Genomic DNA, 11,650 nt, shown 5'->3' on the forward strand with positions numbered 1-11,650 from the left:
AAGCTGCGAAATAAAGAAATGATTGCATTATATTTGGATCGAATGTCCAGTTTATTGTCCAGTTCAACGAAAACTTAACAATTGTAAAAGACTTTGGTCTTATCTTTCTAAAACACAACGATTGGCTAATCTGTTTTAATTTGTATAATTATTAAACTTCACTGGCACCTCTAAGGTATTAGTTTTCATTCTTTTTCTCTGTTTTCTATACTACTGGGAGGTTTCTAACCGGAAACTACTACATTATAATCAATTTCTTTTGGAACTTGATTTAATCTCTAATTTATAGTGGTTTCCTACCTTTACTTTCTCACTCTCTCTCTGTCCCAATAAGTATATAAGTTTTTCAGAAAATGTCAAGAGGTGCAATTTAAAATAGCAAAACATACAAAATTAAGACTAAGAACACATTGACTGTAAGCAGCATTAAGAAGAGAAAAGACAGTATATTTTTACTCTACACACAAATATATTCGCATTTTTTCACATCGAAATGAACAAAAGCTAGCATATTTTTACTCTACACACAATTCTCAGAACACGCAATTTTCTGATCTAGTTACATCTCTTGCCAATCACTCTGACTACAGCTCTTAGAATTATAATCACAAAAGGATATAAATAGAAGCATCATTCTGGCTGTCATTCTAGCTTAGCATATTTTTAATCACAACCTACATTCCTACAAAAGGATTTATAAATAGAAACATCATTATTCCTTAAGGTAAAATATGACGAAAATCCACACAGGTTCTGTTTGTGATAATGACTTAAAAACACATGATTTACGATAAATAAAAAGTCCAACACAATTCAGTGGCCAGTGAAACTACGTACAATGATTACTGCAAAGTTACACCTCAAACTAGGGGTGGGCATTTGAACCGGAAAACCGGAAGACCGGACCGAACCGAATGGAAAAAACCGGAAAAGAAACCGGTTGACTAAAAAAGTCAACAAATTGACACCGGACCGGACCGGGTTGAACCGATTTCGGTTTCGGTTTTACATACTACAGAATCAGACCGGACCGAACCGGACCGGTTATATTAATTATTTATTTATTTATTTTAAAATATCTTATATTTTAGCCCAATTCGACTTAACCCAAATAAAAAGCCCAACTTTAAAATCCATGTACATTTTATTTTCAAAGCCCATTCCAATCCCACTTAAACTCTCTCTATTTTTTTCCCTTTCTTTTCTCTTCCCAAAGCGCTGCTCTCTTCCCAAAGCTCTCTTTTTCTACGTTACCAGCAGACGAGTACTTCTGTGGTGCATCGGGCGTATCGGTACAGCCAGTCACTGTGCTTGTTTTTAAAAACAAGGGAAACCTGAGCAGCAGGTCAACAAGTGAAAGATTTCACGCGCATCAACGTCGTCTTCTTCCCTAAGCTCATCTGGCTGAAGTTCAAACTAATTTCTTCTTGGTCTTCAAAGTCATCTTCTTCAACTTCTCTTCGTGGACTTCAAAGCCATCCTCTTCGTGATCTTCCTCCTCTCTGCAACATCTGGTTGAACTTCAAATTGATTTCTTTGTGGTCTTCAATATCTTCTTCAACTCCTCTTCTTGAACTCCTATTCGTGGTCTTCAAAGTCATCTTCTTGAACTCCTATTCGTGGTCTTCAAAGTCATCCTCTTCGTGGTCTTCCTCCTCTCTGCAACATCTCTCTCTTCTTTGTCATCATTGTCAAAACCCCCTTATTTTAGGGTTTGGATTTTGGTGATAATTTTAGGGGTTAGCATTTCAGGTTGATAATAGGAATTGGAATTGAGTTTTTCCAGTCATTGGTGGGTTGTTGGCACTCCTCTCATCTGCAATCGATCCCTTGTGAAAGCATTTGGTATTAGCTCATTGTGAAAGTAAGTTAACACTTTGTTTTATGTTATTGTTAATTGAAATTTTGTGGTGATAACTTGGGGCAAGAGGGGAAGTAGGTTGTTGACATTCGTGAGATGAAGTGGGTTTCTGATTGTGAAAGTGTGGTGACGTGAAGTGGGTATCCTACATTGTTGGTTGTAATGTTCATGCAATTTTAAATACTGTCATGCAATTGCATATGTCTATATGCAATTACTAATCGCCTGTATGCAAATCCAAGTCACTGAATGCAATTACAATATATAGTTTTGTTTTTAAAATATGCAAGTGAGGTGATTTCGTGGTAGGTAGGTAGGTTTGACTGTGTTTTCGAATATTTTGTTATGAAGCGTAAAGTGTTCCAAAAGTGTAATGTTAGGATTAGTTAAGATTTGGATTTGAATTTGAAAGGATTAAGAATCCCGGCCCAAGAGAGATATGCATGAGTGGGTTGTGTGCATTATTTGTGCAATATTATAATGGAGGGCTAATGCACTTGCAAGTAGTGTCGTGCAATTGCATATCAGTATATGCAATTACTAAGCTACTGTGTGCAAATCCAGGTCACCAATGTGATGTTGTGGTGTTTAGGGGGTTTATGGTGTATTAGGCTTTGGATTAGTAGTCAGATTCTCGTCGCTAGACACAATTGCATGATAGTGTTTGCTTTTCAGTAACTTGGATTTGTTATCATGTTTATATGATGTGAGTGAGGTGATTTTTGGTGCTGTAAATTGCTAATCACTAGTGATTTTGAATTGTTGTTTCAGTTTTTTCACTTAACAATTCCAGAAATTAATTATTCAAATTTTGTATTTCTTTTCCCACTGTGCGTTTTTGCTGGGTTGTTATAGTGCCTCTTGATCTGATTGTAAATATATATAAGTACCCATGAGGCCTCTGATTGTGTATGATTTAATTGTGGTGGGAACTTCACACAGGACTTGCAAGTTGATGTTTCAATAATTTGTTGGTTATCAAGCATTAGTGCCTGGTATGAAGCACTCATTTTAGTCTCTTAAGATATGCCATGTAGAAACCCGGAGATCATATATGTACCCTTTATGTTGGTATGTGTTTGCTTGAATTCCAAATACTTGAAGGGTGCTGATATGTTTAAACTCAACTTTAAGAACTTGAAAGGGAAGATGGGGATATGTTGTGTGAACAAAAATTTACTAGGTAGTCAAAATATAGAGCTTATGTTGGTCAAATTTTTGGTGTATTTGATTAAGCCTCTTTTTTTTCATTGCATAAATGAAAACCCAAGGCCTTTTAACAAAGTTATTTTCTTTCTATTTTGCTTGTATTTAAGGTCAAGATCGTGGAGAACAAAAGAAAGGTTTTCTTACATTGTGTTGCTCGTGATCTTCTAAGTGCTAGATAACTTAGTTCATTTTGAGTATTTTTAGTTTTAAATGTAAATTTTATTGTGATTTAAATATCATGTTACAATGATTTAAAAAAGAAGCACGAGAAAAATACAAGGGGTTGTTACAAAAGCACGTTTCAGATATGTTACAAAAGTTTTTTTGGTCATTGGTTGAAGTTAAATGCCAGAAAATAGCAACATAGCTAAGTAGGTTCTTATTTTGGTCAAAATCAAACTTTCTGCCTAATGTCTTTTTTGTTGTTTTTCAGGTCAATCTGAAGCCACCGACATGTTTAGAATGATTATTATTATGATTTGGACCAGGTTTGGGGGTCTCAAGTGGCGTACATTATATTTTAGGACGACTTGAAGCTAAAAAAGGACCTAAAACTCAAAAAACTCAGCTGTTGATTTGCCTAGAAATTTGAAGATTTTTCGTCACCAAAAGGTTTTAGCGACGGATGTTCATCAGATTTTTCGTGGCTAAACATTTTCTGCAACGGTGTTCTTCAGATTTTTTTTCACTAAAAGTCAAATTTCCAAATCAACTTTAGACTTATATAGGGTTGATGAACTAAATCAAATAGTTATATGAGTGAAAGAAAACAGCTTATATATAAATTCGCAATAAAATGATTGAGTCTCATTTTCTATGTATAAGAGTTAATGATCTTAGAAGGGATATAATGAAATTCTTCAAGAACCCATACATCCCTTATTAATATATGGACAGCTATCTCTTGAATTGGAAGGTCCTACGAAATAATAGAAATATAAATGCAAAATATAGAAGAGAAATTAATACTTTCTTTTTTGCCATTTTTTCCTCTATGATGGACTGAATGTCTTTCATAAGGAATCGGAGGAATATGCGACGATTTTTTTTCAAGAAATCCCCAACGAAAAATACACACTACACCATCTTTAATATCGAATCGATCATAACCACTACCTATATTCCACGAAATTGTACACCACAAAAAAGAGCTAATAAAAAGATCTGCGATCCCATAGAAAGACATTGATCCCTTGTGGAAAAAAAAATTATTTGCTGAGAAGGAAATAAAGATACAAAATTCCTACCAAAATAACTGGACGTCCCAACCAATAAAAACCTTAATGAACCTAAAAATAGAATAAAGGCCCAGTAGAAATTACTTGTTTTTTGAGACCCCACTATAAGTTCTATCCATATACGTTTTGATTGCCAACTCATACTATAACTAGACCTAGTTGCATTTTATTGGAATTGGGAGAATAACAAAAATATATTTTATTTTCCTTTATTTTTTTTTTTGTTTTCGAAGCAACTCTCATCAACCAGCACTATTATGATGTGAATGTTTAGGGGTAATTCATCAAACTAAAATAGTAACATTTCTTTCACATGATTTCCAAATACATATAGATAATATTGACTTTACATTTCAGAAATTTTCCGGTGAACGAGTCACTTTACTGAACGAAGGTAACCCTTACGTTCGCTTGAATAAATATCCCATTTGTTTGAAAAAGTAAGTTTGTTGGGTCCATTTTTCCAGTGAACGGGCAACTATACACAACGAACGCAACCCCTGTGTTCGCTTGAACAAATAGCCCATTTGTTTGAAAAAGTAAGTTGGTTGGGTCCCTTTATCGGGGGAACGGGCAACTTTACTAAATGAACGCACCACTTGCATTCGCTTGAACAAGCAGCTTGTTTGTTTGAAAAAGTAAATTGGTTGGGTTGATTTTTTTGGGGAACATGTAACTTTACAATGCAACCCCTGCGTTCGCGTGAATAAATAGCCCGTTTGTTTGAAAAAGTATGTTGGTTGGGTCTATTTTTTCAGGAACGAGTAACTTTACTCAACGAATGCCCCTCTTGTGTTCGCTTAAACAAATATGCCGTTTGTTTGAAAAAGTAAGTTTATTGGGTCCATTTTTCCAGGGAATGGGCAACTTTACACAACGAACGCAACTCATGCGTTAGTGTGAAAAAATAGCCCGTTTGTTTGAAAAAGTAAGTTAGTTTGGTCCATTTTTCGGGTAAACAAGTAACTTTACTGAACGAACTCACCCATTGCGTTCGCTTGAACAAATAGCCCGTTTGTTTGAAAAAGTAAGTTGGTTGGGTCCATTTTTCCGGGAACGAGCAACTTTACTCAATGAACGCTCCCCTTGCATTTGCTTGAACAAACAGCCCGTTTGATTGAAAAAGTAAGTTTGTTGGGTTCATTTTTCCAGGGAACGGTCAACTTTACACAACGAATGCAACCCCTGCATTAATGTGAAAAAATAGCCCGTTTGTTTGAAAAAGTAAGTTAGTTTGGTCCATTTTTCGGGTAAACAAGTAACTTTACTGAACGAACTCACCCATTGCGTTCGCTTGAACAAATAGCCCGTTTGTTTGAAAAAGTAAGTTGGTTGGGTCCATTTTTCCGGGAACGAGCAACTTTACTCAATGAACGCTCCCCTTGCATTTGCTTGAACAAACAGCCCGTTTGATTGACAAAGTAAGTTTGTTGGGTTCATTTTTCCAGGGAACGGTCAACTTTACACAACGAACGCAACCCCTGCGTTAATGTGAAAAAATAGCCCGTTTGTTTGAAAAAGTAAGTTAGTTTGGTCCATTTTTCCGGTAAGCAGGTAACTTTACTGAACGAACTCACCCCTTGCGTTCACTTGAACAAATAGCCCGTTTGTTTGAAAAAGTAAGTTGGTTGGGTCAATTTTTCCGGGAACGAGCAACTTTACTCAATGAACGCTCCCCTTGCATTTGCTTGAACAAACAACCCGTTTGTTTGAAAAAGTAAGTTTGTTGGGTCCATTTTTCCAGGGAATGGTCAACTTTACACAACGAACGCAACCCCTGCGTTAGTGTGAAACAATAGCCTGTTTGTTTGAAAAAGTAAGTTAGTTTGGTCCATTTTTCGGGTAAACAGGTAACTTTACTGAACGAACTCACCCCTTGCTTTCGCTTGAACAAATAGCCCGTTTGTTTGAAAAAGTAAGTTGGTTGGGTCCATTTTTCCGGGAACGAGCAACTTTACTCTATGAACGCTCCCCTTGCATTTGCTTGAACAAACAGCCCGTTTGTTTGAAAAAGTAAGTTTGTTGGGTCCATTTTTCCGGTGAACGGGCAACTTTACTGAACGAATGTACCTCTTACCTTCGCTTGAATAAATAGCCCGTTTGTTTGAAAAAGTAAGTTTGTTGAGTCCATTTTTCCAGGGAACGGGCAACTATACACAACAAACGCAACCCATGTGTTCGCTTGAACAAATAGCCCGTTTGTTTGAAAAGGTAAGTTGGTTGGGTCCATTTTTCCAGGAGCGAGCAACTTTACTCAATAAACGCACCCCTTGCGTTCGCTTGAACAAATAGTCCGTTTGTTTGAAACAATAAGTTGATTGGGAATATTTTTCCGGGGAACGACTGACAGGACCCGCCCTAAATTCCTCAGAACCCAGGACGAATCCGATGAAAATTTCCAAGATCACTTACTAAGAACCGAGACTTTCTACCGAAATTTCGACAGAGTCTCTCCTGAAAATTGGACTTTTCCCCAAATTCTTTCCTGAACATAAAATGACTTTCTACCGAAATTTTCCCTTTTCTAAGACTATCATTTTCCGTTTCTTTAGGATTAACAACCAATATTGCAAATATGATTCTTCGAGAGGAATACCAGAAAGGATCATTTTTACCGAATTGTAATCATCATCCACCTCAACATGATTACTTTTCAGATCTTTCATAAGTAATTCCATGAAGTACTCTTTTGGTGCCCCTCCATGACATAAGGGTGCAATTAAAGGCCTCGTGCTAGATGGAGGTGGGCATGTACATATAAGGCACATCACCCCCTCTCCGTTGGTCAATGTGAGATATTACAACCCACATCTCTCAGGGACCTGACGTCCTCGTCGGCACACTCACACTACACGGCAAAGTGGCTCTGATAACAAATTGACAGGACCCGCCCCGAATTCCTCGGAACCCAGGACAAATTCTGTGAAAATTTCTGACATCTTACCGATGTCGGGCCCACTTACTAAGAACCAAGACTTTCTGCCGAAATTTCGACATAGTCTCCCCCAAAAATTGGACTTGTCCCCAAATTCTTTCCCAAACATAAAATGACCTTTTTGCCATTTAGTATTAATTAATATATTATTTTTTTATATTAAAAAAACCTTAATTAATTCAAATTATTTTATTTTATTGTTTATTTCAATTTATTTCTTCATTTAAATTTATTCTTTCTTACTTTAATTATTTTATTACTTTTTCGGACCGGGATGTTACAACGACAACTTTACTAAACGAACACACCCCTTGCGTTCGCTTGAACAAGTTGCCCGTTTGTTTGAAAAAGTAAATTGGTTGGGTTGATTTTTCTGGGGAACATGTAACTTTACTCAACGAACGCAACCCCTGCGTTCGGGTGAACAAATAGCCCGTTTGTTTGAAAAAGTAAGTTGGTTTGGTCCATTTTTCAGGAACGAGCAACTTTACTCAACGAATGCCCCATTTGCATTCGCTTAAACAAATAGCCTGTTTGTTTGAAAAAGTGAGTTGATTCGGAAGCTTTCTTTTTATTGCCCGTTGACGGGCCCTTCGGCCTCCCTTTCTTTTCTTTCTGTTATGACAAAAGCCTTTTCTTGTCGGCCTTCTATTTTTCTGGGAAATGGAAAACTTTACACAACGAACGCAACCCATGTGTTAGCGTGAAAAAATAGCTCGTTGGTTGGAAAAAGTATTTAGTCCTTGAACTTGTACCCAATTTTCAATTTATATCATGACCTTTTATTATAAAATTCAGGATATGAATTTGTCTTTATCGCCAATATCTCCCCTGCCGTTTAATTACTTAATATTTCATCCAATCTTTCATTAAATATGAGGGCAAATTGGTCATTTCATACGTTAAACATAATTGAATTATGTAAAATAAAATAATATGAAAGGAAAACAAAAGGGCAATATGTTCACGCAAACGCAAAGATTGAGTTCATTGAGTAAAGTTGTTCGTTCTCAGGAAAAATAGACCCAACTAACTTACTTTTTCAAACAAACAGGCTATTTGTTCACACGAATGGAGCGGTTGCGTTTGTTGAGTAAAGTTGCATGTTCAAACAAACGGGCTTCGTGTGTACGCTCCGAAGAGTTTGCCAATAGTCGGGCAGCGTTTGCATTGCAGACATGCAATTGCATGATGGTGATGCAATGCAAGAGTGACTGTGCGCAAACGAAAATAAGAAAAATGGATTTTTGCGTTTTTAAGCTATGTGGAGTTTGCTCACAGGCGGGTAGCGTTTGCATAGCACACATGAAATTGCACTACAATGATGCAATGCAAGAGTGACTGTGCGCAAACCGAAAAATGGGCCCAGCAGGGGTTGCGTTCCTTAGCCAGAGCAACCAATATATATCAGTTATGGCAATCATAGCAACCAATACCAACCATGAACATCACATTTGAACCATACACTTACAGATTTAGCAATACAATCTTTGAAATGGTAATGGCAACCCAAGCATATTAAGCTTCAATTAGAAACAGAACTGTGCATCCAAAAGCTGGGTTTAGGGAGAGAGATAGAGTATGAAAACATGAGTATACAATAACTTACATAACTCTATACCTTTTTCATGATGAGCTTTCACTTACAAAAACACTTCAATTTAGACATGTGAAAACTCTAAAATTGGGGTCCATTGAACTCCATTTCAATGATGGATGTGTGCCATTGAACTCATATTGTTGTAACAATATATCAACTGGTTGGCTTGAACAAGGCCACCATCAGAGCACGCAATTACAGAGATGCTAAACCAAACAATACTCATGGTCTCACTGCTGTTGGATTGGTAGCCCACCCACATAAAACTCCCAAATTATTGGAAAGCTCACTAACACATCAATGGCTCCAAGTCCTTTGGAATGAGCCCTGGGAGAAAGAAGTAAAGCTCTCAATGACTCAAGCTCTTGGCCATAAACCTTGCAGAAATTTTCTTCTTTTCCAGTATGCCCATTATCAACTTCAAATCCACCACTTTGGTCATGTATGCCCAGAAGGTAGCCAAGGTCAAAATCAAGAATGCAATTCCCCAACGGAAGAGTTAAAACAGTGTGGACACAATCATAATCCTGGACCCTAACCACTTGAATAGTGCCAAATCAATGAAATTTCGTGAACTACCAGAATCAAGGAAAATGACAACTGAACAATTCCTGATAAAGTCCTGTATCACCATAGCCTTGAGCAATTTTAGAGTTGGCGTAGAGGCTTCTTCAACAGAAACAAAACGAAGCAAGTACAAATCCTGGTGAAGCTCTGTCATCAACCCTCCAATGAAGCAACTCATGAGAAACTCACCACCACCATTGTCTCGAATGCCCATATGGAAGCCAAGATCAAAATCAAGAAGCACAGTACCGCCATTGCATACCCAACATGAGTGTGACATTTTAGCAAACAAATGGAGAGCATGTGGTGATCTGCCATATGTATCAACCCCAAAACCCAATTGCTTCCAAGCTTCTTGATCATGATTCTTCAAAGACAAAAACTGAGTAATCTTCTAAATTGAATTGATGGAAAAAGAAGACAACTAAGTAGGCAAACCTTGCGTGGATGGTGATTCCGGAATCGGCGATGTCCGATCACTGTTGCATCTCGGCGTCGGCAGAGGTGAGACGCCCAGATTCTGATTTGGTACATAGATGAGGATTGGATTTTCAAGAGAGAGAGATTAATCGCAGAGATAAATAGCTCCAGTGCACGCGAGGGCTTCTGCGCTTTCGTTGAAGATTTTTACTTGTTTTCTGAGTCATGTGTATGTCACGTGATATTTAATAACAAAGGGCTCAACAGGTCTTCAGGTCATTCAATCTTAGCCCTTTATTTTTAAAACACAATACTGGCCCTTGGATAACTGGCTGTACCGGTACATCCGATGCACCACAGAATTTTCGCAGACGTTGATCCCACTTGCCCTTTTCTTTTCTCTCCTCTATTCTTTCTTCTATTCTTTCTTTTCTCTTACTTTTCCTATTTCTTTTCTTTTCCTCTTCTTTTTGTCATTCGCTGATCTCTCTCCACCCAGGGCCGGCCCGGAGGGGTGGGCGCGGAGGGCGATGGCCATGGGCCTCCGATTTTTGGGGCCTCAAATTTTTATATGTATACAGTATATTAAGTAGTAATAAAGTCTTATATTAATTAAAAATAAAAAAACATAAAGAAAACAAATTGAGCCAAAAGAGAGACCATTGAATAAACAATTATCATCTCTCTCCCACTCCATCCTCATATGTTTCCCACGCCAAGCCATCCTCTTTTGTCTACCTAGTTGTGCATTATTTTTATCTTTTGTTCATCTCTGTCTCCCACGCCCACGCCTTCTTTTATCTTTTGTTCTTTTTTCTGCCCAGTGCAGCAGCTTCTTTTAAAACTCAAGATTTCTCAAATAAATCTCTCCCAAACACCTCTCAGCTATCAAATCCGTCAGCCATGTTCACAGATCCAAAGCATCAACTTCCTAAGCTCAAATCGAAATTCTCCCTCTATCAAACTTGTTCCTCTTCATCCCTACTATAACATATCCAAAAATTAGTCCAATCAAAGAAATTTAGACACCTGAAATGCAGTTTTAGTGTAAGTATGTCATCTCTGTACTCTGTTTTGTTGCATGATTTTTTTTTATACAGATTTGAATTCTTTATACATATCTTTATACATATTTTTTATATTATTGCAGATGTGAAATATAGATCAATTGAAGTGAAATCTCTGCAAGATTGAAGCGGTTTAATACAACTTAAGCATAAACCAGGTTGTATTGCTTTTTTTTATTGCTTAAATTTAGTTTTTTTCCTTTGCTGGTTGTGTTTGGTTGCTTTGCTGGTTGTGTTTGGTCTGGTGTGTTTATTTTGTTCATTTGTTGTCTGTCACTTTATAGATTTAAGAGTTGCAGTAACAAAAATGGTTAGGAAACATGAATCTGGAAGTCAAAAAAGAAATAAAATTAGAAAAATAGAAAAAATGATTCAAACTCAAAAAGGAGCTCTTGATAAGTTTTTTAAAACTAGTTCTTCAATTGAAGATCCATCTGATGAATTAGTTAATGAATCACAACAACCAATTAGTCAAGAAGAAATGAGAGAGAATGATACAATCTGCAGAAAGAAGTTTTTCAAAATTAAAATTAATAAAATCTTATTTGCGTTCAACTATGTCACAAGAAAGGTTAAATGGATTGGCAATCTTATGTATTGAAAAGAATATGTTGGAAAATATTGATTTTGAAGAGGTTATTGATGATTTTGCTTCTCAAAATGCTAGAAGATCAAGAATTTTTCAATGATTGTTTGTATTTTTAATGTTACTGCTTTTGATTTTTGATTTGTAGATGATGAAGTGGAAGTCAA

The 11,650-nt window shown here is 36.8% G+C and overlaps 1 long non-coding RNA gene across 1 annotated transcript; it reads right to left on the reverse strand.

Moving 5' to 3' along the window:
• Positions 1–8,732: 8,732 nt before the first annotated feature.
• On the reverse strand, positions 8,733–10,182 carry LOC148294894 (uncharacterized). The gene is made up of 2 exons (XR_015834994.1): positions 9,849–10,182; positions 8,733–9,377 (listed from the first exon to the last, which is right to left on the reverse strand). It is a non-coding gene; the product is annotated as an uncharacterized LOC148294894 (long non-coding RNA).
• Positions 10,183–11,650: the final 1,468 nt, after the last annotated feature.

The sequence above is a fragment of the Prunus avium genome, chromosome 4 (genome assembly GCF_965620075.1).
Source record: "Prunus avium chromosome 4, drPruAviu1.hap1.1, whole genome shotgun sequence".
NCBI lineage: Eukaryota > Viridiplantae > Streptophyta > Magnoliopsida > Rosales > Rosaceae > Prunus > Prunus avium.